At 41.1% G+C, this 22,447-nt stretch overlaps 1 pseudogene; it reads right to left on the bottom strand.

Moving 5' to 3' along the window:
- The window catches only part of LOC120622144 (40S ribosomal protein S3a-like), a 45,708-nt pseudogene that overhangs the window by 7,568 nt on the left and 15,693 nt on the right, over nt 1–22,447 (bottom strand).

The following is a 22,447-nucleotide window of genomic DNA, read 5'->3' as shown; positions in this document are numbered from 1 at the left end:
GGATGTGCACTTCTTGTCCATTTGAGGGATGGGATGAGGTACAGGATAAAGATGGACTGGCAGAAAAGAGCAAGACCTAAAGGTTTGTTATAAGATTCCTTCCGGTGCTGTCCTTACCTGACTTAACCTACAGTGGTCAGAGATGATGGCTTAGGAATTTTAGAAGCTATAAAATAGGGGAGTTATGAACAGATTTTCATTCTAGAAAGGTGCTACAGTATGAACCCCTGTGCAAGAATGCTGCATTCCAGTTTCTGCTGTGGCACTTCCTGTCTCACAAGGCAAAATGCTTTGTCAAAGGACATAGCCTTTCCCAGCCTGACCACTGCCCATGTGGCATCAGCTCTGTGTCCATTTGGTGGAGACTTACCCTAATCTGCACCATCTTGAACCCTCTCAGGGCTGTAAGTGGCCACTCTCCTTATAGAATAATGAGATGCTCTGGGTACCACTTAGTGCACACGAGGCAGCTTTCAACCTAGATCACATTTCCACATAGATTTGTGCCGCAACTCCTTCATTTTTTTTCTTTCACAAAATTAAGGTAATACCATTTGGTCATGCATATTTCTGTCAATGGGCCTGAATACTCATCACCTATTTGGTGTTCTAGGGGCTAAAAACTCAGAAGATATCAATTTCATTGGTTAACCTATGAAGATAAAGAGGTGGGGCAGGGAATAGGAGAAAAGAGGTAGAAACATATGTGAGCCACAGTGAGCCCTTGGCTCCAGATTTTGAAAAGTGCTCCTTTCTCCTCCTCTCACCAACACTCCCCTGCCCTCCCCTCCTCTCCCTTCAGCTCCGCTCTCCTCCTCCTTACTCTAGTGGTCCTGCCCATCAAGTTGGGGCAGTTGGGTGTCTGATATCCATAGATAAATCAGCTGGTTCACGTTCACAGCTGGCAAGCAGATGTTTCCCTATTAGTTTCATAATGAACAGGCTAGACACATTGGCTTAGGGACATTCTCAACATCTCTCACCCCAAATGGCAAATTATTCATTGTTCAAAGCACACCAAATCTAGACTATCACCTTAGTCTTCTATGATTCTAAGCTATAATTATTAAAGTAGATGGTTGGTGGTGTAGAAATGTGCTCTGTTGTTCAGTTGGTCTTTGGTTTAAGTTTAATTTTAGGTGAAATGGATTGTAATGTGTTTGGTTCTGTTTCTTGGTGGTGAGAATGTGAGAAGGGGCTGGGCAAAGGCAGTCCCTCAGGCAATGTTTTAAAATAGAACAAATTCATATCCCCTTGTTTGAATGGCTCCACCTACTTTTCTGTTCACATTTAGTTTAAATTTCTAGGGTTTTGGTTGGGGCTTTTGACCATCGCCCCTCCACCCCAACTTCTTTAGGAGTGGAATTCTTTTCTTATCACTCACTTCTAGTGATCTCATTCCACCTCCAAAAGAATAATAAATATTACGAATTGAGGTACATGTTGGTTCTATAATTTAGTTTTTAAGGTTAACTCCAGCACGAAATTCAGTCTTCCTGCGGTGCTCCTTTGTAGCTATTTAACCATAAAATGTCTTTTATAGTGACAATCGAGAGAGAAAAAGCAGATTGCCTGGAGGTAGGTGGGAAGATCAGTAATTGAGTATGTACCAGCGATGTCACAACACTCCCTGCAGTTACACTGGATGGGGACACATAGGCAAGTTTCACTGTTTTACTAAATAAACTTTAAAGGGTAGAGGCAGGTGGGTGGCCCGAGACATTTTAGATGAAACTGTGTGGCTGTGATCAACACAGCAGAGATGGAGAGATCGAATCTTGCTTGAAATACTGCTATTATTTCTCTCTTTCAGAGGCTGTTTTTATGTAAAACTGTTAATAAATGTGAGCTTTTGAGCTCTCCTGTGTGATGAGGCTTGTGTGCTAGGTAAGGTGGGAGACACATAACAAATATTAGAATGAACTACATGAAATTGCTGCTACTGGACCATTTTTACTACAAAAATATCAATTTCGTATAATTCATCCTAGGAAAAAAACACCTCCACTTATTCAGTAGACATTTATTCAATTAAACAAGATATGCAAATTGCCTAGTACAAAGTCTGCACATAGCACAGCCTAGCACTGCCTGGTACATAGTTATCACTCAGTAAATGGTAGCTATTTTGATCAATGTGTTGCTACCATAGGCAGTGATTGTAGGTTGGAAGTATGCAATAACCTTTCAATCAACTTTAATCAAGGGCCTAAATGTGATCCTTCTCTTTAGATTGACAGGTCAAGTGATCTAAGAACTCATTTCCACTTACCACCCTCCCTCAGATCGTCTAGTTACTTGTAGGAGAGAACCAAGTCCCGAGCTGTCTTGGCAGCGTGGATGGTCTCTGCTCCACTGCATTTCGGTAGAAGAGGCAGTACTGCATGTCTAACATCTGGGATAAACTCCACTGTTTTTTCAGGGCTGCTTGTAATTCAGCCTTTTGAGGAATATTAACCTTGTCCCTAATTTGTGAAATCTTCATGTTACTCTGAGTTTTAATCCATAAATGTTTTCATGTAAGCTGCACCATTGAGCGTGATGAACCAGATTTGACGGAGATGACAAATCGCAGTTTTGAATGATTATGTCTGGTATAACAGCTGGAAAAAGAAAGCCAGAAACATGAGAGTGGCCAATGAAAAGCTTTCTTTGGCACGAAGAAGCATATTGTCATAGCGTTCCCCCCAAATTGAATTGCCTTAAAAAAAAAAGACCTGTAGGAATATTTGAAGAAACACAAATATTTTTTGAAAAGTTAAAATAAGCGCTTTTTGTGAGAGAATGTTTTCAGTACCGTCAGTTTTCCACCTTCAGAGTTTTTCAGAAAGTAGTTCATTCACTGAGGGGGTAAAAAAACTTCCAGGGTTCTAAGAAGCAATTTCCAAAAACACTCCATAGACTTTTCATAGGCATTTTTCTGTTCGAAATCAAACTCAGAAGCAAGGGGATTTATGAACTACCTGATATACTAAATGATAAATCACAACACTCTGTGTCAATATCCTCTCTGTTTTTAACCACCTCCAGCAAAGACAATAAGAGCTACTCAAGGAATGCCCTCTGGACTCGTGAGATGGTGGTAGTTATAATGGTAGCGATAAGAGTGCTCACATTCATTTCACCCATCAGCGTGGTCAAGGGTGGCTTCTTTAAGAGGGTGGCATTTGAGCAGAGCCTGGAGAAAGGGTCTTTGAACCTGAGAAGGAAATGAGCTATTGTGTATTTGAGGGAGAAAAAAGGCCAGAGTGGCTAGAGCTTGAGGAACAAGGGGAGAGTGGAAGTGTTAGGAAGTGAAGTGAAGAAGCGGACAAGGGGGCTGGGTTTTCTAGAGTCTCTTACTTAACGCCTTATCCTGGCCCCTGGCCCCTGCCACTAACTGCATGCCCTTTATGCCAAAAAAAAAAAAAAAAAAAAGGAGATATGACAGCAGCTACTTTGTGTAGTTTTATTTTTCCCCAGCTTTATTGAAGTATGATTGACAAATGAAAATTGTATATATTTAGGTTGTATAACATGATTTTTAAAGGTATACAGTGTGTTGATTTACTATACATACACATTGTGAAATGATTACCACAATCAAACTAATTAATACATCCATCACCCCACATAGTAAACATTTCTGTGTGTGTGTGTGTGTGTGTGTGTGTGTGTGTGGTGAGAGTACTTATGAACTATTCTCTTAAATTTCAAATATACAATGTAGCATTATTAACTATAACCATCATGCTGTATATACATCAGATACAGAACGTACTCATCTTCTGACTGGAAATTTATACCTTTTGACCAATCTCTCCCCATGTTCCCCATTCCTCAACCCTTGGCAACTACTGTTCTACCTTCTGGTTCTATGAGTTTGAGTTTTTTAGAGTCCACATTTAAATGAGATCATATAGTATTTATCTTTCTGTATTTGTATCTGGCTTATTTCACTTAGCGTAATGCCTTCCAGTGGCATCCATGTTGAAGCAAATGGCAGGATTTTATTCTTTCTCATGGCCAAATACTATTCCATTTAACTCACACACACACAAACCATGTTTTCTTCATCTGTTCATTTGTCAGTGGACACTGCATATTTGCTTTAGATTAAGTAATTAAATATGTGCAAAGTGTTTAGACGTGTGCCCCTTATATATAGTAAGTGCTCAATAAATTATAGTAGTATTATTGTTAGTTATATAATTGGAAGGTAATGGAGGATTTTAGCAGAAGTGATGTGGTCTGATTTACACTTCAGAAAATATCACTTAGTTGCCAGGCGAAGGCTGTAGGGAGACGAGAGGGGAGGCAGGAGACCACTTAGAGGGCTGTTGTGATATCCAGCTGAGTGACAGTGATGAAATAGATATCTCAGATTGAGATATTTATTGTGGGTATAACCAATAGGCCTTGCTAGTAGATTGGGCGCAGGGTGTGAGGGAAACAAGATTCAAGATATTGCTTCTCTTTTAGCCTAGCGAGTGGGTGGATGTTGGTGGAATTTACTAGCTAGGGAACACTTTGAGCAAGAAGTAGTGAAATTACCCTATTTTATACCAAAGTAACTGGACGGTTTTGCCAATGACAGTTAATTCAGTGAAAAGAAAGCAAACGTGTTTGGAGCATGTGCTCTGTTCCTGATGCTCTGAATTGGGCTGGGCATCTCATTCTCTTCTCACAAGAGCCTATGATTGTTACCATCCTCATTTATTCAGCAGAGGAAATTGAGTCTGAGTGAAGATAATTGATGGGCTTAAGGTCACCTAGCAAATAAGTGGCAGAACCAGGAAAAGAATGCAAAGCCTATCCACCATGCCACAAGACCTCTTAAACCATCCAACCTTGTGTGTGATGGGAGGTGGGTAAGTGGCAAGGGGCAGTGGATATTCCTGTAGCAGTAAATAAATAAACCATTGGCAGGATTTCTCACTTTTTAAGCCACAGTTATAACCTTGGTTAGATAGAGCAAGCTATCTAATGATGTCGGATGCGTTTTCAGTGCCCTCAAGGCTTTTCTTTCAATATTTTATAGGATTGCATGGGTATCTTTGAGCATTTTTTTAAAAAGCTGATACAAAACCATCTGAACACTCAAACACTTTTCAGAAGGTCAGGCAATTTCTCTTTTGAAGAAAGTGTTAGGGCTCTCTATTTTGGGGGTGATTTGAGGGCAAAGAACTACATGGAGATGGAGGGATACCTGCGATGACCTCTCAAGATTCTTCTCTCAGTTCTGATGTATGTGACAAATGCATTTTTAAAATAAAAGAATTAATTTATTGTAATTTGGGGCTCATTCATATTGAATTCAAAGCACAGAGTTACAGCGTAAAGTCCTAATTTAAACAGATTTGCAGATGTGTTTTAATTACCTTGGAGATTATATTGGTACCAGTAAGTGTGGTCACTGGTTCTCCAGCTTAGGTCTTTGAAGAAACACTCTCCCTGAGTCACATTTTAATGTTATGCTCGTAGCATGTAGTGATGGTATATAATCTGAACTGCTTAGGTGATAAATGTCTGTAATACAGCTCAAACTAGTTAGAGCACAAAGGTAACTGAATTGGATCAGGTAACTGGAAAGTCCGGGGATAACTCTTTGAGGTGTGGCTAGACCCATGTGCTTGACAACACCATCAAGAATCTGTCCTTTTCCATCTTACTTTCTCCAGGTTGACTTCAGTCTTAAAAATGAGTCTCCCAGTGCAGTGGCAAACACCAGCAGCAACTCTAGGCTTTTATTCTATCAATTTAGTGAAAAGAGAAGGCCCCTGTTTCAATAGTTTTCCAGTAAGTTGCATCAGAGGGTGGGCACATTTTTCTAACTAATCCACTCAGAGAGGTGCTTTGCTTTAATTCTTATGAAGGTACCTCTGGCATTGAAGAGATTGGAAAGGGTAAGAATGGAAACAGATCATTAAGGAGGCTCTTGCTGTCACCCAGGTAAGACAGTATTAGACCATGGATAGTGGTGATGGAGAGAAGTGGATAGATTTAGGATATATCAAGTGAATTAAGAGCATTTATATAGCAAACAGAATGAGTGCCTACTCTGAGCCAGTTCTATATGCTAAAGTAAGAGATACAACAGTGAATAAGGCATGCGCCCACTCTAGAATTCCTCATAGTCTGTGGGTTAGAAAGATGTGTAAACAGGTAAGTCCCATACCATGAGGTGTAAATGCTTTCATAGAGATGTGTACGCAGTGCTATCATAGTCCAGAGAAAAGAGTGATTAAGTCTCCCAGGAGATTTAAGGCAGGTGGTGGTATTTAAGTAGGAATATGCCAGGTGAAGAAAAATGTAAAAGGAACTTCAGTGGAAACAGCATGTGCAAAAGCATGAAGGCATAAAATGTGGTGCAGCAAGTGGGGTAGGTGGGGTCAGATTGGGAAGGACCTTGGATGCCTCCCTAAGAAGTAGGTTTCCATGTAGGAATATTGAATCGAAGGACACTAATCCAAGGGTACACATATATCAGATAGAACATGTTTAAGCATTCCTTCCTGTAGTTGAGTTCGAAACTTTAATGTACGTAACAATAACTGTGTAGCATCTGTAGGGATTTTTCCATAAGAAATTTTGCTATTTGTGATTTTTCTCACATTATTAGATTCTGAACTCTCGACTTAAGATGTAACTCCATTGTATTGAGTGGATGCTATAAGAATTAGTGCTGAAGGTTGCCTAGTACATTCTCAAAGTGCCATAGAAAATTCAGTGTATCAGTTATAATTATTTGACTTGCAAGCAAAATAAAACTCAGCTCAAGTTGGGCTAAACAATGAAGGGGGTTAATTGGTGCCCATAACTGAGGTCGAGTTTCAGAATGTAGTTCAATCAAGGCTCTGACTGTCTTTCTCTAAAGTTTTCTCAGCTCTCTCCTTTGTGTGTGGGTTGGACTTGATTCTCAGTTCATTCTTAGGCTGGTTCCCCTCTGACCGCAAAAGAACAGACAGCTACCTGCTTTCTAATTCTTGATGCTCTTGGAAAGGAAAGTCCCCTCCCAGGAGCATCAAACAAAAATCCTGAGCTTCAACCTAATTGGGTCTTCCCTGAACCCTAGGATGTTTGTTTTAGGCCTGAGTTGACACTGTCAGGAGAAATGAGATTTCTGTGACAGCCAGAAACAGATTCCTGGAGGCTGGGGGTCTGGGCAGTCTATCCAAACCTCACTGGGAGTGTGGAATAGATGTTGTGGAGATAATTAAAGGGTCCATTGCAGTTGTACAAAAAAACACCAAACCCTGATTTATTTAGGTAATAGTGGAAAATCCCATGGCACATGTTATGTAGGGAGGGAAAGTTACAATTTTGGTATATAGTTGTGTATGTGGAATGGTGTTGAAGGAACATGTTCACTAAGCATTTTCCTGTGAATTGAGTAGAGGATGGGATAAAGATAGCTTTTAAACTAGTTATGAAGAAAAAGTTTCCCAAACTAATAAGTTAGATTATAGAAAAGTTTGCTTATGAGGGCAAATTCTTTGCAAATGGCCTTGAAAGATGCTTTTATGTATATGTGACATGCACACTAACCACCATCAACTGTGCATCAAGTCACGGTCTTCTAGTTCTACTTGAAATGTAGTTAACCTAGTTCTTAATGCAGTCTTACCCCACAAATAGTAATTGCATTTCTCTTCAGATATTCTGTTAAGCAGATTTTGTTCCATTCAAGCTCCTCTCCTTAGTGGCTTGAATCAGTAAGCTTTCTCTATAAAACTTGGGCTACACTCCACTTCCCATTTACCAGATGCTGAGGAATGTACTGTGGTGATTTTGTAGTCATTCAGACTTTGGTTCAGTTTCCTGCCGTGCTACTGGCCAGCTGTGTGACCTGGGGTGATTTATTTGGCCCTAGCGAAGCTTGTCTTCCTCATTCAGGAGGTGGCAGTAATTATTACCTACAATAGCAGTGGTCATAAGGACGAAATGTGGCAGCATTTGTAAAATGCCTGGCACAAAATGGCGCTCAAAGTTAGCTAACAATATTGAAAACTCATTTGTGAGCAGTCCTCAGGCCAGATTCTCTTCCCTTCATTGTTCCAAGCACAATTTATCCATACTGCTGTGAGCCGCGAAATAAACAAAGAACCTGCTCTTAATTTTGCAGCTTTATAGCTGGTATTTGAGTAAAAGATGAGTGTTTTAAATAAAATGGTGTTTGAGTGGGTCACTGGTGGTGGAGTTCCCATCTGTGAATTCAGGTATCCATGCATTCTTTTCTCTAGCAATGGAGAATCAGTTCCTTAAAATCGTAGCCAACAGATGGACATGTTTTGTCCCTCTTCCTCTCCCTTAAATGTCATTCGCCTTTGTTCTTTTCGTTTTCCAAAGGAAATGTGACACTTGGAGCTGTTGTAGGTCTAATGCCCAGATGCTTGGATCCTGGGTTTCCCAGCCTACTGTAGGGGCAGAGCTCCCCATATTCGAGCCCTACCCCTCCATACCAAAGCCTGCCTGAGCCAAAAGCAGTGGGTGGTCTCACTGTTCTCCCAATGTTTTAGGAACTACCCCACCTAGGCACATGGAGAGAGGCAGAGATGCTATTAAACTCTCCACTTCCTGGGGTGTATGTGCCTGAGCTGTTGCCAGAAACTTAATGTTGTTTTAACGCATTTTTGTGCGTGTGTGAGAATCCATTTTCCAGCACTGCTGATGGAGGGCACTCACCCCCCTTTTTATGACTGAAAGCCAGCTGAAGATTCAAATACAAGGTTCATTCTGGAAAACACAATGGTGCTTTCTCCTTCCCTCCCGTCGTCATCCTTCACTTGGTCATCAGCTCTTTAATCTTTTGCCTGAGAAAAAAAAATTCTAATATACTGTAACTAGGATGTTTTTCAAAACTAGGAACACTTCAAAACAAGTTTAAATATAAATGAAATTGGTTTCCAAATGTCTTGTTAAAAAAATGCAGATGTTTTATATTTATTATATCGTTTTTGTTTTATCACCTTGCAAAATTTTACAGTATGGAATTTTATTTAATGCAGTGGCATTTGAACAGCAATATTAGACAGCTGTATTTGTTTCATATTTGGGAACTTTTTTCCCCCTCTTTGGCAGGATATTAAAACTGAAACTAATGTAACCTGGTGTTTTGGGATATGTGGATGAGGCATTTTGCTTATTGGTAATTGAAAACAACATCTCCCCTCCAAATGCACCTCTCAAAAAAATAAGCTTTATTCTTTAGATAAGTGATTATACATTTCAGAATGCCAGGAAATTCAAATGAAGCCACTTTAAGGAAAACTCGGCTCCTTAAGTGCAGAAACTTTGTTGTCTTTTGCTGCATGATATCAGGCAGGGGCTAATAAATTGTACTTTTGATGCTTTTGCTAGTTTAGGATTTAGTAAAGACATATGGCATAGGTACAGATTACAATGCAACTAATAAACAATTATTCTCAGAGAAAAAATAAGCCAAATAACCCTACTCCTTTGTCCCATTCCCCATTTGTACCTCTTAGCTTCTTCACCTCCTTTTAATTTGCTTTTTCAAGATGCTCCACTGGTGTCTTTAATGAGGGAGGGTATCCTGGGTGTTCTTAGCTGAAAAAATGCCAGCCTTTTCCCTTTTCTTTCTTTGTAAAATTTTCCTGCTACAGGCACAGACAGGTTTCTAGTTCTCTCCTAACTAAACCACAGACTCTTTGCTGATTTTCACACCCTCCAGGTCACGATGAAATCCCCTATTAATTAAACTGAAATTATATCTGAAATAAATCACTTGGTGAAAGAAACCCACTGTGGCATTTTTCTAAAGATGTTTGCAATCATTAATGAAACATTTGGTGACTGGTGACATTTTCGATAACTCTTAAAATGCCAGGAGATGATATGTAAATAATCTCCGTGGACTCTAGTGCAGGAGTACCCAACCCCTGGGCTGTGGACCAGTACCAGTCTGTGGCCTGTTAGGAACTGGGCTGCACAGCAGAAGGTGAGAGGCGGGCTAGCCAGCAAAGCTTCATCTGTATTTGCAGCTGCTCTCCAACACCAGCATCACTGCCTCAGGTCCACCTCAGATCATCAGTTATTAGATTCTCATAGGAGCACCGGTCCCTGGTGCCAAAAAGGTTGGGGATTGCTGGTCTAGAGCAGAAATTCAGAGGATCTAGTGAGGGCTGAATAATAATTTTGGTTTTCTAAAGATCTTGTTGCTTTTGGGAGAGGGGATAAGGAGAATAGGAAGATAAAAGATGTTCTTTGAGAGAAATTTATGGAGGTCAGGGGTGAGCAAACTATGGCCCACCAAATCTAGCTGAAGCCTGTTTTTGTAAATAAAGTTGTATTGGAATACAGCTATACTACTGTTTATATATTGTCTGTGGCTCCTTTTGTGCTAAGTGGCAGAATTGAGTAGTTTCCACAGAGACTACTCTTTGGTCCTTGATGCCTAAAATATTTACTATTTGACACTTTATATATAAAATTTGCCAACTCTTGATATAGGTGATAACCTTATAGGAGTTTGGTTGAGTGGCAATCATTTTGTATTAGCCAGAAAACTAGACCTACTCACAGTGGAATAATTCGAGGATTAGGAATAACGTATAGTCATGTGCATCATTGCTTCTGTTCTTTTATCCATGGCAGACATTACAAAATTACAAATCAACCTTGGCACATTCTCTTTCTGCACGCAGATCTGGTTTCAGAATCTTTCTCAAAACAGTTTCCATAGTCATTAACAGGTTAGACAGCAGTTCTAAGCCTGGTGGGAGGTTGTGTGATTTTGTAGAGTTATTGCAAGAGTTTAGGAATCTACAAAGACATCAAGCACTGTAAAGATTGGAAAAAAAAAAAAGGCTTCCTGTGTCTTCCTTCATTCAATAAATGTGTCTTGAGACTCAGCTTACTGTGGGCTAGGCTCTGTTCTAGGCACTGGGGATTCAGTGGGGGGAAATAAAACAGATCAAGTCCCTGCTCCTCAAGGAGCAAAAGATAAAAAATAGAAACAAAAGTATAGACTGTAATGGCAGGTAGTGCTGACAGCCACAAAAAGCGCCAGACAGGGTGAAGGGATAGAATGTGTGGGAATGTTATTTTAAGTAGCAGGATCAAGGAAGATTTTCCTGGGGAGGTGATGTTTGAGCAGAGAGGGAGGTGGAGTGAGGGAGAAAGTTTGGCAGATACTGAGAGAAGGACATTTCCAGTAGAGCAAGCAGAGGCGGGAAGTAGGCAGGTGCTGGGGGTATGTATAGGGATGTCTGGGTGGAGCATGCAGCTGCTGCAGCGGGAAAGTAAGGCAGGTGGCAGGAATTTAACTTTTGTAGCCACGGGGCAGAGCGAGGTGGCTGAAACTCCTTTCCCATATCTTGCCCCTCTGATCCCTCAGCAACCCCCTGGGAAAGGCAGGGCCACCCTGCTTACCTTACAGAGGGGAGACTGCACCAAGCCTCTCTTAGCAGAGTTACTTCTCCTGGGTTACTACAGCTGAGACTATGTCCCAAGGTCCTGACTTCCAAATTGTGCCTTTTTTTTTTTTTTAAACTAGGTGTTTAAAAGGATTTCTGTTTCTTATTGAAGAGTCTGTCCTAAGGCACAATGCAATGAAATTGCTCTACTTCCACTTGAATGCAGAGGCTGGACTTAGTGACTTGCTTCAGAAGAGTAGAGTATAGAAAGGGAAGTGTGGTAAGTGTGTAGTAGAGGAACCTGAGAGATACCACCTTAACCCAGTGATCAAGGTGAACCTCTCCAGCAATGTCGTATGGATGTCTATGTATCAAATAGTTCTTGTTATAATGTGATGAGAAGGGTTCTTCGCCGCTAATCATGAGAAAAACATCAGACACATCTAAATTGAAGGACATTCTATAAAATACCCGACTAGTACTAAAAACTGTCAAAGTCATGAAAAGCCCAGAAAGACTTAAAAAACTGGCATAGATGAGAGGAGACTAAGTTGACTAAATGAAGTGAGTTATCCGAGATTAGATCTTGGAACAGAAAAAATAACATGACCAGAAAAACTAGTAAAATCTAAATCGAGTCTGAAGTTTAATAGTAAAAAAATAACAAACGAATCATGTATTATTTAATAAATTTTGTTTCTTCTGTTCAGTAGTGTGGGGAAAAAAGCTCTACCAGCTATGGGTGCTTTGGGGGTGACCCTAGAACCACAGTAACCTTGTAGTTACTTAAGAGGCTGCTGCAGGCATATATTCATCTCTGTCACTGTGGTCTGTTCCTTGGCAGAGTGCTCCCTACCGGTGGGCAAGGTGCTAAGGCACCTCGAAGGCACTTTCCAAACCCCGGATGGATGGGACTTACTGTCTGTAGTGTGATGCACCATAGAACTTCTCTCCTCCCCCCAGAAGTCTTCTACTTCCAGAAAAATCTGAGAGAGCAGGTTAAAAGGGTTTAATTAATGCATGGGGCCTGAGGGAGTTAAACATCCTTAAGACTTTTTAGCACAAGTGGTTGACAGAAGCAGCCCTTAATTACTCCATCCAGCTCACTAGTCTGCAGTGCCTCAGACAGTGGGCCCTTGTTTCTGAGGGGGCCAGTAGGGATGTGAGGGGGCAGGAGTCGAGGAGGAGAGGGGCCTCCCAAGCTTGAGCCCCAGTGCCCATGTTTTAGAAACAAACCTTCCCTATTTCACTTCACCATGAAGATTGACACTCGTTGTCGGTCTTTGGAAACCTTAGTGAGAAACAGGCTTCTTTTGGGGGGTGGGGTGGCAGAGGGAGGCGTTGTTGTCTTTTAAAACCACCATCACCTTGTGTGTGGTTCTGTTGAGTGAATGGCTTACTTTTCAAAGGAACTGGAAGCAATTAGCCTACAGAGAGGTGGCTTTCTCACAAGGGGAAACCTAGGGACCATTCCCAATCGCTGTTCTCCCATCTATCTCCATTTCCTGAAAGGAAGGACCTAAGACGGCAGTTCAACTGGTAGGGGCCGCGTCCCCAGGAGGCCAGTCCTAGCTTATAGTTTCTGCTTGTGCAGCTCTGTGGCCCCAATTCTTAGCTTTCTTATGAGCCACTCTGGGGAGAATTAGCCATGCCCTCCCCAGAAGTCCCCTGGAGCTGGACGGTGCCAGGGAGATGTGAAGTCCTGTTGTTCAGCCTCTCTGTCTCCCCCGCATTGGGATGGGCAGCTCCAGTGAGTAGTGATGGAGAGGCCATGAGCACATCTTGCCTGAGCATCTGGCCTGGGCTATGAAGAGTGATAATAAGAGGTGGTCTTAGGTCAGCCTGCATCTGCCTCTAGTGCAGTCTGCCATTCTTTGGCTTCCCTCGCACAGAGCAGCAGGTGGACTTGAATCATTATTCTCTGCTCATTCATTCATTCATTCATTCAGGGAGTTACTTAACCTCTTTGAGCTTTATTTGTAAAATGAGGATGAGAAAACCTAGATCATAATTTCTGTGAAATTTTCAGTTGTATAAAGCAGGGTTTCTCCACACTATTGACATTTTGGGTGGAATAATTCTTTGTTGTGTGGACTATGCAGTGCACTGTAGCATGTTTACCAGCATCCCTGTCTTCTACCCACTAGATGCCATTAGCTCCCCTGTCCTCAGTGTAACAACCAAAAATGTTTCCACATATTGCCAAGTGTCCCCGGAGTAAGGGGAAGGTGACAAATTGTTCCTTGTTGAAAATCACTGGCTTGAAGAAGAGAATGTAGATTGTATGCTTTGTGTCACTTAGAAAGAGGCTGGTTGACACTATCTCCTACCTTCCCCTAAATGCCGTGGAGCTTAGCAAAGAGATGCATGGCGGAGTTCCTGCTTTCTAGACAATTTAGAGTGAAAGTGGAAAGAAAGGACAAAGTCAGATGAAAAAATACTTAATAATGCAAGTTATAGTTGGGATATTGATCCCTTCAAACCATGGCATTGACTTTCAAGATTGCTACGTAGAAGGAGCAGTGAGTATTTAGAAACATCCCAGTGATGAGAGAGACACTTTGTGTTCTGCTGTGGTGATGACCTGGCTGTCCATCAGCTCTGGACACCACTGTCTTCCCAGGCTTAAGGGACAGGTTCAGCCACCCATTCAAGGGCAGACCCAACAACTTCTAACTAGATAATTTGTAACAGCGAAAAAAAGAGAGACCATTTTCATCAGATAAAAGTATCTCCTGATAAAGGAGTGAAACGTTAAAAATCATATTCACTCTTGGGTTTGCATATTTTTGTAGGTTTTTACTTGCAGGTTTGACAATTAAGTTATTTTTATCTAATCGTCCCTAGCTCTTTTCTCTTTTCTTCAGATTACTGGTAGGGAGGAGAATGCTGATATTTGCCTATAGTGACTAATGTGGTTTTCCTCTAAAAATGTTTCCATGAATACCAAGATGGAATCGAAGAATGTGGCAAAGGAAAGAAAATGTAGAATTGTGGACTTTAGAGTTACCATGGACTTAGCAATCATTTTTAACTCCCTGCATTTAAGGATAAGGAAACCAAGGCCCAGAGAGGTACAGTAACTTGCCCGAGGTCACCAAGCCCATTAGGACATAGGGAATTCTTCAACCCAGGATTCCTGACTCAGGCAGCCTGTCTCTCATGCCTCAGTCTTCCTTTTCTGATCTGCTCCCAGTATTTCAAAGGAGAACTTAGGCTCTTGATTTTTTTTTTTTTTGGCTTTGCTCTTTTCTTTTAATCACTGAAACAAAAACCAAAATATATTAGACAATTTCCTTATGACCTTAAGATAAATGTTCTTTTGTGTTTGATTTTCTTATTGTGGTAAAATATGGATAATATAAAATTTGCTGTTTTAACCATTTTTACTTGTGCAGTTCAATGGCATTAAGTACACTGACATTGTTGTGCAGCCATCATCACCATCCATCTTAAGAACATTTTCATCACCCCAAACTGAAATTCTGTACCCACGAAACAAGGAAGAAACCTATTCTTCCTCCTGCCAGTACCTAATAGCTACTGTTCTCCTTTCTCTCTCTATGATATTGGCTATTCTAGATATATCACATAAGTGGAATCATACAATATTTATCCTTTTTGTGTTTGATTTTAAGAAGTTTGGTGTGCTGATCTGTTTTAAGTTTTCATCTACAACCCCGTGGTTGTAAACGAGTCTTCCGATATTTCCTACCCACCGTTGATTGTTTTCTCTGACACATTGTCTCTCTCCCATGACTGTTCTATGGGGTGAAAAACCAATCAGAGATCAGCAAAGGAGTTTTGATGTCTCTGATTGGGAGGAGACTAGAACTCTCCTATACTTTCCTGCTCCCTGCAAACACAGGAGGGCTGTGCTTACCTGAACTACAGGGGATGGACGAGCTGATCCCTTCAGTTTCCAGTCTAAGTAAATCCCTTCCTTCCGAAAGAAAAATATGAATTGAAACGAATGATGAGTTTACATGCTGCTTAGTGTTCTTAATTTTTTTTTTAATGTGGTTTTTCTTTTATTTCATACATGATGTTGGAGGTCTTTCTATGGCAGAAGTATCTTAAATATTAAAAGCAAATAAATAGAGGATTGTCTTTTGAGCGCCTGGCAGATTTATTTAGGTTCGAGGAATCTAAGCAGTTGAAATTTTTAGTTTTCCTAGATTCTGTAAATGCAAGTGTCAAACAGCTGCCAAAGTCATCAAGACAACTAAGGATTTAACCAGTTAGATTTGTCACATTCATTCAGGGTTAGCCTGACTCTAACTTTGACCATTCTGACAGGTTAATCTTCACACTCAGAGACCTGAATGGTAGTCATTTCTTCCCCTTGTGGCCTTCATATGATCTCTCTGGGCAGGTTTTGCATAGACTGCTCTTCCTAAACCATGGGAGCTGGGGGAGGGGGTGGCTTGAAGCGGGTGGAGAAGCAGTCCTTTTGCTGGTGCTCACTGGTGACCTTTTGCCTTTTGGCACGTGCGTGTCCTGGCCCTAGACAGGAGAGTTTTCAAGTCACAGGTGGCCATCCTGTGGGAACATTTGGCTGCATGCATTATGCTCTGTGTATTGGAAATGGACCACTTTGCCAGCTGGAAAAGACAACAGGCACATTCCTTCAGCCAAGGCTCCTTCATGGGCCATAAATGCTCTAAACCCTCACGTCTCCAAGTGTAGTTACAACATTCCCATTGCTTTCTGGGAGACCCAGACAAGAGCTCTGCCACTTGCCAAGATGTAGGCCTTTTAGCTGGCAACATCATGTTTTAAATATCATACATAGGCATTGAGAGTCAGTATCAGTGGGCTTCAGTCCTGGTTGCACACTGGAATCATGAAGAGAGCTTTAAAAACTACCGCCTGGGTGATTCTGATCTAATTGATCTGGAGTTGGGGAATTCAGAGGAGGTGATTATGTGTTGCCAGATTTGAAAACCACTGTTTGAAATCCTTGAACCTTGAGCAAACCATGCCTGCCCCCGATCTGTGATCATGATTATAATGATGACAATGTTGCTGTTGATCAGAGCTAATATTTCTTGAAACTTCCTATGTGCCAGATCGTGTTATGAGCACTATTACATACCTCATCTCAGATTACCTTTGCTGTAACCTTATGAAGCAGATGCTATTTTGCCCTTATTTGGGGATGTGGAAGCTGAGTTGTTAAATCGCCCTCTCAAGATCACCCAGCTAGTGTGTGGCAGAGCCCCAGGAAGATCTCAAGCTGTAGCCACTTGCTGATGAAGGGTGATTGGATTGTTAGGCTGGGTGCCTCCCTCCGAAGGCCTTCCAAGGTGGAGGAGCTCCTAGTCTACTCAGATTCGGCTGTTGTGCTGTTGTCTCATTGTGGAACTGATGTGGACATTACCAGGCACAGAGAGTGGGAACATCAGAAGGTAGGACACAGCCCCTGACAAAGGTCTAGGGCTCCCCTGAGGCCTCCGCCATGTCCATGTGGGTAGCCACTGCCAGATGGAAATACCTGCAATGACTTCTGTACTTAAATGAAGTGCTGTTAGGAGGAAGCATGAAGGAGTGATTGAAAGCGAGGACTAGAAAAGCTGAGGTCTTTTCCTGACACTGCATTTACAGCAGAATGTGGAAGCACAGCCAGTTGTCTTTAACTCTTACTTGGTCTCTTGTGGCTGCTTCTAAGGGTGTCAGGCTGGGCCTTGCAAACCAGTTTTCTTTGGGGATCCCTGCACATCTCAAGCTGATTTGCAAGCCATTGGGCTGTCCAAAATGCCAAGCATTTTTCCTATGGAAATGTGCTCTGTGTGGTTCTGATTAACGTCCTGTCTTATGCTGTCTTCCTGGACAGCTGTCATTTCCTGCTGCTTCCTGTAGTTTTTTGCCTTGGTCCAGGTCTACCTCCTCCTGTTTACCTGGTGCTGTTCTCCAGGGTGCCCACCACATCTTCCTGCTCTGCCTCGTGACTCTCTGGGTCCTGCTGGCTTTCATCTTCCAAATCCCACCTCTGAACCACCTTTTTCTGTAGTCTGTAAGCAATACGGTACTGTTTGCCACTTCTTCCCTCCAAACCTTAACAGTGCCAGAAGGAACAAAGACTCACTAATGACACAGTCGATTCTTTACCATCTTCAAGCCAATTGTCATCTGGTGTTTTTGTTTTGTTTTGTTTTGTTTTGTTTTGTTTTTGGGTGTGTGTGTGTGTGTGTGTGTGTAGTGGGTTACCATTTATTAATTTATTCAGTAATGTGTTTATTTGGGGTCCAAAAGTGGGTGGAGAGATTTTCCGTCTTCTTATACTGCCTCAGGAACTGTGCCACTGCTTGCTTAACACTAATTAGGATGAAGCCAATGATCTTTAAGTCAGGGATCTTTATGTTCATGGTATAGAAATTGGATGTTTAGTTCGTAAAAAAAAATCAGTGTTATATTATAGCCAACTCTTCATCTTGTGGCTTGTGGATTTTTCCAAGTCATTCTCTTCTTTTATCCGTTTCATTTATCAAACTGCTTGGTGCTCATAAGGCAGATGATGGGAGAAAGTGCAGCCTAGATTAATCAAATCAGATGTTTGGCAAGGATTCCTGTGAAAGACCGATGTCAGGCAGGAAGTTCAGCTCTAGAAATACTGGATTTGAGGTCAGACGGGGATCTCGTTTATGTATGCCACCCTCATTGCCCTCTGCCCTCCCCAAGTGCTCTTTGCCCTTACCCAGTAACTTAATTTGCGTTTGAAAAAGAGCAGCGGTTGCAACAGCACCTTGAATTCTAGTGTTAATCCAGCCTAGAGAGAGGGATGGAGAAATCAGGTGGGTTTCTGCTGGGACCTGGCAGTGGGTGGAACCCAGCAGGAGGGGCAGGGACCAGATCTCCTTCTTTGGCTGAAGGTGTTTCTCAGGAGGTCAGAAGCAAGGATTTTGGTGAGAGAGGGAGGCAAGGAAAGGGTGAAAGGAAAGGAGGCAGAAGAAAGGAGACAGAAGAAAGGAGGCAGAAGAAAGGAGGCTTTCACAAAGGAAAGTTGCTGATTCTGTCTGTGATCAATCATGCCTAACAAAGAGACCCGTGACACAGGGCCTTGTTCCTCCCAGAACATCGCTATTCTGCCATCCAAAGCCTATCAGAAGACACCGACATTAATTTAAATGAATGTCCCTGTTCTTGTTGGCAGCTTTTCCCAACATGGATGGAACTGACAGACTGATGGCAGTGATTTTTTTGTCCCCCAAATTTCCTTGATGTGGTCCTGGGTGATAGGAACCTCCTTCACAAGAAGCCACACATTTTCCTAGATGCGTCCCCAAAAATGTCAGCCTTAACTATAAAGCTGAAAAAGACATTTCACATACATAAAATATGTAATTAAAATGATGAATTTTTGTAAGATAGAATATTAGCCTTGTGACATTTTAATCTGAATGTGAGAGAGAGGGAGAAAGAAACCGCAATCTGAAGCGCTCAATTAAATTTAGAATTTTCCCCCCTCCATTGTTATGAATAAATAGAAAAGATTCTGTAGCAGTCAGTGGAATTATTAATTGCAACTAGTGTAGAAGGTGCATGCACCATATCATGAAATGGAATATCATTGTTAGTGACTATATTTCTTGGTAATTAAGGCCCAGACTAATGATGCAAGTTTTCTCCAGCATGATTTTCATCTGATTATGAGGCTGCTTCATTAAGAGCACTCAGCCTAACGAGCTGTAGCTGTAATAAAGTAATTTTCTGTCTTGTGCTCTGATTGATAAAGAGTTTCTATAGCTAAAAGGAATTGAAAATATAATTATAATTAGAAATGGTTGAATAAAGTTATTACAGGATTGCTGAAGGGTAGTGCAATTGACACCGTAATGTTTTTTTGGAAGTGAGCATCTTAAAATTAGACTTTATAAAGCAACAAAACTCCTTTGCTAATAACTGGGCCGAATGTTGCTGCTTCCATAAAATGAACATTTAGATTAAAGGAAAATGAGACTTTCCCACATTGTTCTCGACAAGAAAAACATATGCAAGAAGAATGCCGTCGCCTTTCTTCCCAGCATTCTTCCCTCGTGAAGTAAAGCTTATGAACATACTTTTTACTCCATTTATAATAATTTTCCTTCTGCCATATGTTGGAAAAAGATCTTTTTGATTAAACTGATGTCTTTTTAAGCATACAGTATAATTTTGGAGTTTCTCCTTGCCAATGTGCAAGGAGTTATGCTGCCTTTTTATATATATATTTATATTTATGAAGCAGCGGGTTTCATATAATTTTTCAAATTGTGTAGAGGGTTTTTTTTCCCTGTGTTTGTCACGCATTGGTTGATATCAAAATATAACTGGGGAGGATACAAGATTCTACCCCCCTCCCTTGGGAAATGCTAATCAACTTTTTATCCTAGAAACCTTATTTCTTTTTATGATGTTCACATTTATAAAGCATGAAAACTCTGTTAGAGCGGTCCTTGGTGTGTATGTCATTGGATATGTCTGCGATATTGACATATAAATCTATGGCAGTGGTTTTATTTAGAATTAGCTGATATACTTTGTGCTCCAAATTACTTTCACATATTTAATTTAGTCTCTTTTGTCCCATTTTAGCTCCCTGCACTGCATGAAAAACATGCATATACTTTAAAGCTATATGGTTATGTAAATCTATTTTATGCAAACTCACACAGATATTATTGGGTCTGGACTGAACTGAGGAGTGGATCTTCCTAGATCCACACTTTTGACTGATTATTTCAAAGCTACCATTTTATACTGATTCTGACAATTGGAAAGACTTTTTAGAATTTCTGAGACTCATTTCTAACATATTATCAGGTAATAAAAGGATGTTATTGGGATACCATTAGTAAGATTAGAGAGGAAAAAAAAGAGCAGAATTTTATTGGTTGTTCATTGAAAATGTTAGCTGTGATTAGTTACATAATCCTACATTAACCTGTAAATTAAAATTCCTTGGTGCAATTTGATGGCTGATTTAATTTTGTCTTTCTTTGTTTGCCGCAGGCTAATTCCATTATGAATTCTTTATACAGCCTTTTCCCTCAATGATTAGCAGCTTCTACTCAAGTTCTGATTACTATTGTACACTTAGCACTACATAAAGCCGGGGATTAATATTCCCCTGAAGAATTGTTGCTATGGATCTGCTCTGTTCCTTCTAAGAGATGTTTCTGCAGCTTCAATTGTCCATAAATTATGATCTCTAGTGAATTATCAGTGGGAGTGAGCGGAGTTTAACAAGCTGAAGAGTGCACTCTAGTTCGGAGAGAAAAAGGCAAGGGAGAAAAAGAAAAGAGAGATTCTCAATTATTAATTGTGAGGTCAGATCATTCAGAAGTGATATTTTCCCCCATCTCTATCCTTGTAGACATGTACAAATCAGAATGAAGTTGTGGGTTAAAACAGAAGCTTTAAAAATCTTTCAATATTTAGTGATCATAACATGCCGCAGGGTTGAAATTACCTGTGAACAGAGAGAGAAAATGCTGGCTCTGCCACCCAGTAACATAGCAGGGTTTTGGGCGTGTTTTATTTTGAGAAGTGGTGTTGTCTTAATTTGTGAAGTGTGATTTTTTTCTTTATTGGTTTAGGAATATGTATTTGGGTACCATTGTTCTAAAACATTGCTGGGAATAACAGAAGACTTAAATAGAACTGACTTAAGGATTTTTCAAGATGAGGAAGGATTTTCTTAGGGAGCTGATATTTCCAGGTAAAGGTAATATGTAGCTTGGGAAGGGTTTCTCAATTTTGCTTTGCTGGGTGGGACTAAAATTCAAGGTCGGATAATATCTGGGCATGTTTCGCTTTAGGATTAAGATCAGAAGGGACCGTGTTCAGGGTTTATTGTGAACGTTAGTTTGGAGAAACCTGGATGTCCATCCCTCCCACTATACAGCAGTCTGCTGGATGGATTCTTGCTCTTGTTGGGGACTCTGTGGTACTGCACCGCGTGGCAGAGGCGCTTCCTGGCTCAGACACTGGGAGCAAGTTTAGCTGGAGAAACCCTTTGGAATCAGGCTGAGACCACCATGCTTGATGAATTGCTAGCTTTTACCAACACATGGTCCAGTCCAAGGGAAATAAACACTTGAGTAATATATCGTGTAAGATGACTCTCTTTTCTTTCTTCTCCTTGTCCTCTTATTTAATTTTCTTCCTCCTTTTTACTTTTCTCTTTTTTTTCTTTCACCTCTATTCCCCATCCTTTCTCTTTTTCTTTTCTTCCTTCATCCCCAAAAGGCTAAAATACTGAAAATACGCTGGCATTTTAAAGTCGAAGCAAAAAGGTGAATTTTATTGCTACTTGGAAGGCAGCTAAGGGCAGAGTCCTGAGGGAAGTGAGATAAAATAACGGAGTCTGAGAAATGCACTTAACAGAACAGATACAGTGGAAAGAACCTTTTCCAGGAATTATCACTTCCCGGTTTTCCAACTGCAAAGCAACAAATCATATACCAAGTCAAGGCGATTCAGTTATTAGAGAAGTGGTTCTTGTGAATTATTCTTAAATTGGAGTCTCAAATTATGCTGAGCAGTTCCTGGAAGTGGGGGTAGTGTCCATTTGATCAGAGCCTGGTTTCCACAGCGTGATTCACAGCAGTTTGTGAAGATGCACACATGTACACGGACATCCATGCAAATCCCTGTGCACCTCATTTGAGGCTCAGTGCAGGACACGAATCTTAGAGAGGGTGACAATATAATTCATTGTCCAAATGTAATACTTCCAAGAGTGAAAAGGATGTTAATAATGAAGCGAGGACAACAGGCGTAAGTGAAATGGTCCCTGGCAAATAGGACATATGGTCATCTTTGTTCGAGGGGAGGGTTATAGTCAAGTCTCTGAAGGCAAGTTCTCCTCTCAGAGGCTTGTGCTCATGTTTGCCTTTCCTTTTGCTGCCTGGTACTCAGCCTTCTTTCATATTGTGGAGTTTGATTCTTCGGTCTTGTTATAAGTCAGAGGCTGTTTCCCACTCTGTGTTTTCTGACTCTTTTGCTCTAGGGTACAGATATGCAACCCAGATTTGCCCAGCAGACACACCCACAGGGACTTTGTCTTAGGAGGTAGTAATGCAAACAAGTGGGGTCTCTGCAGAGCT

Source organism: Pteropus medius, unplaced genomic scaffold (assembly GCF_902729225.1).
Source record: "Pteropus medius unplaced genomic scaffold, Ma_sr-lr_union100, whole genome shotgun sequence".
NCBI lineage: Eukaryota > Metazoa > Chordata > Mammalia > Chiroptera > Pteropodidae > Pteropus > Pteropus medius.
The sequence above is the reverse complement of the archived record's forward strand: the minus strand, read 5'-3'. Positions and strand labels throughout refer to the sequence as shown.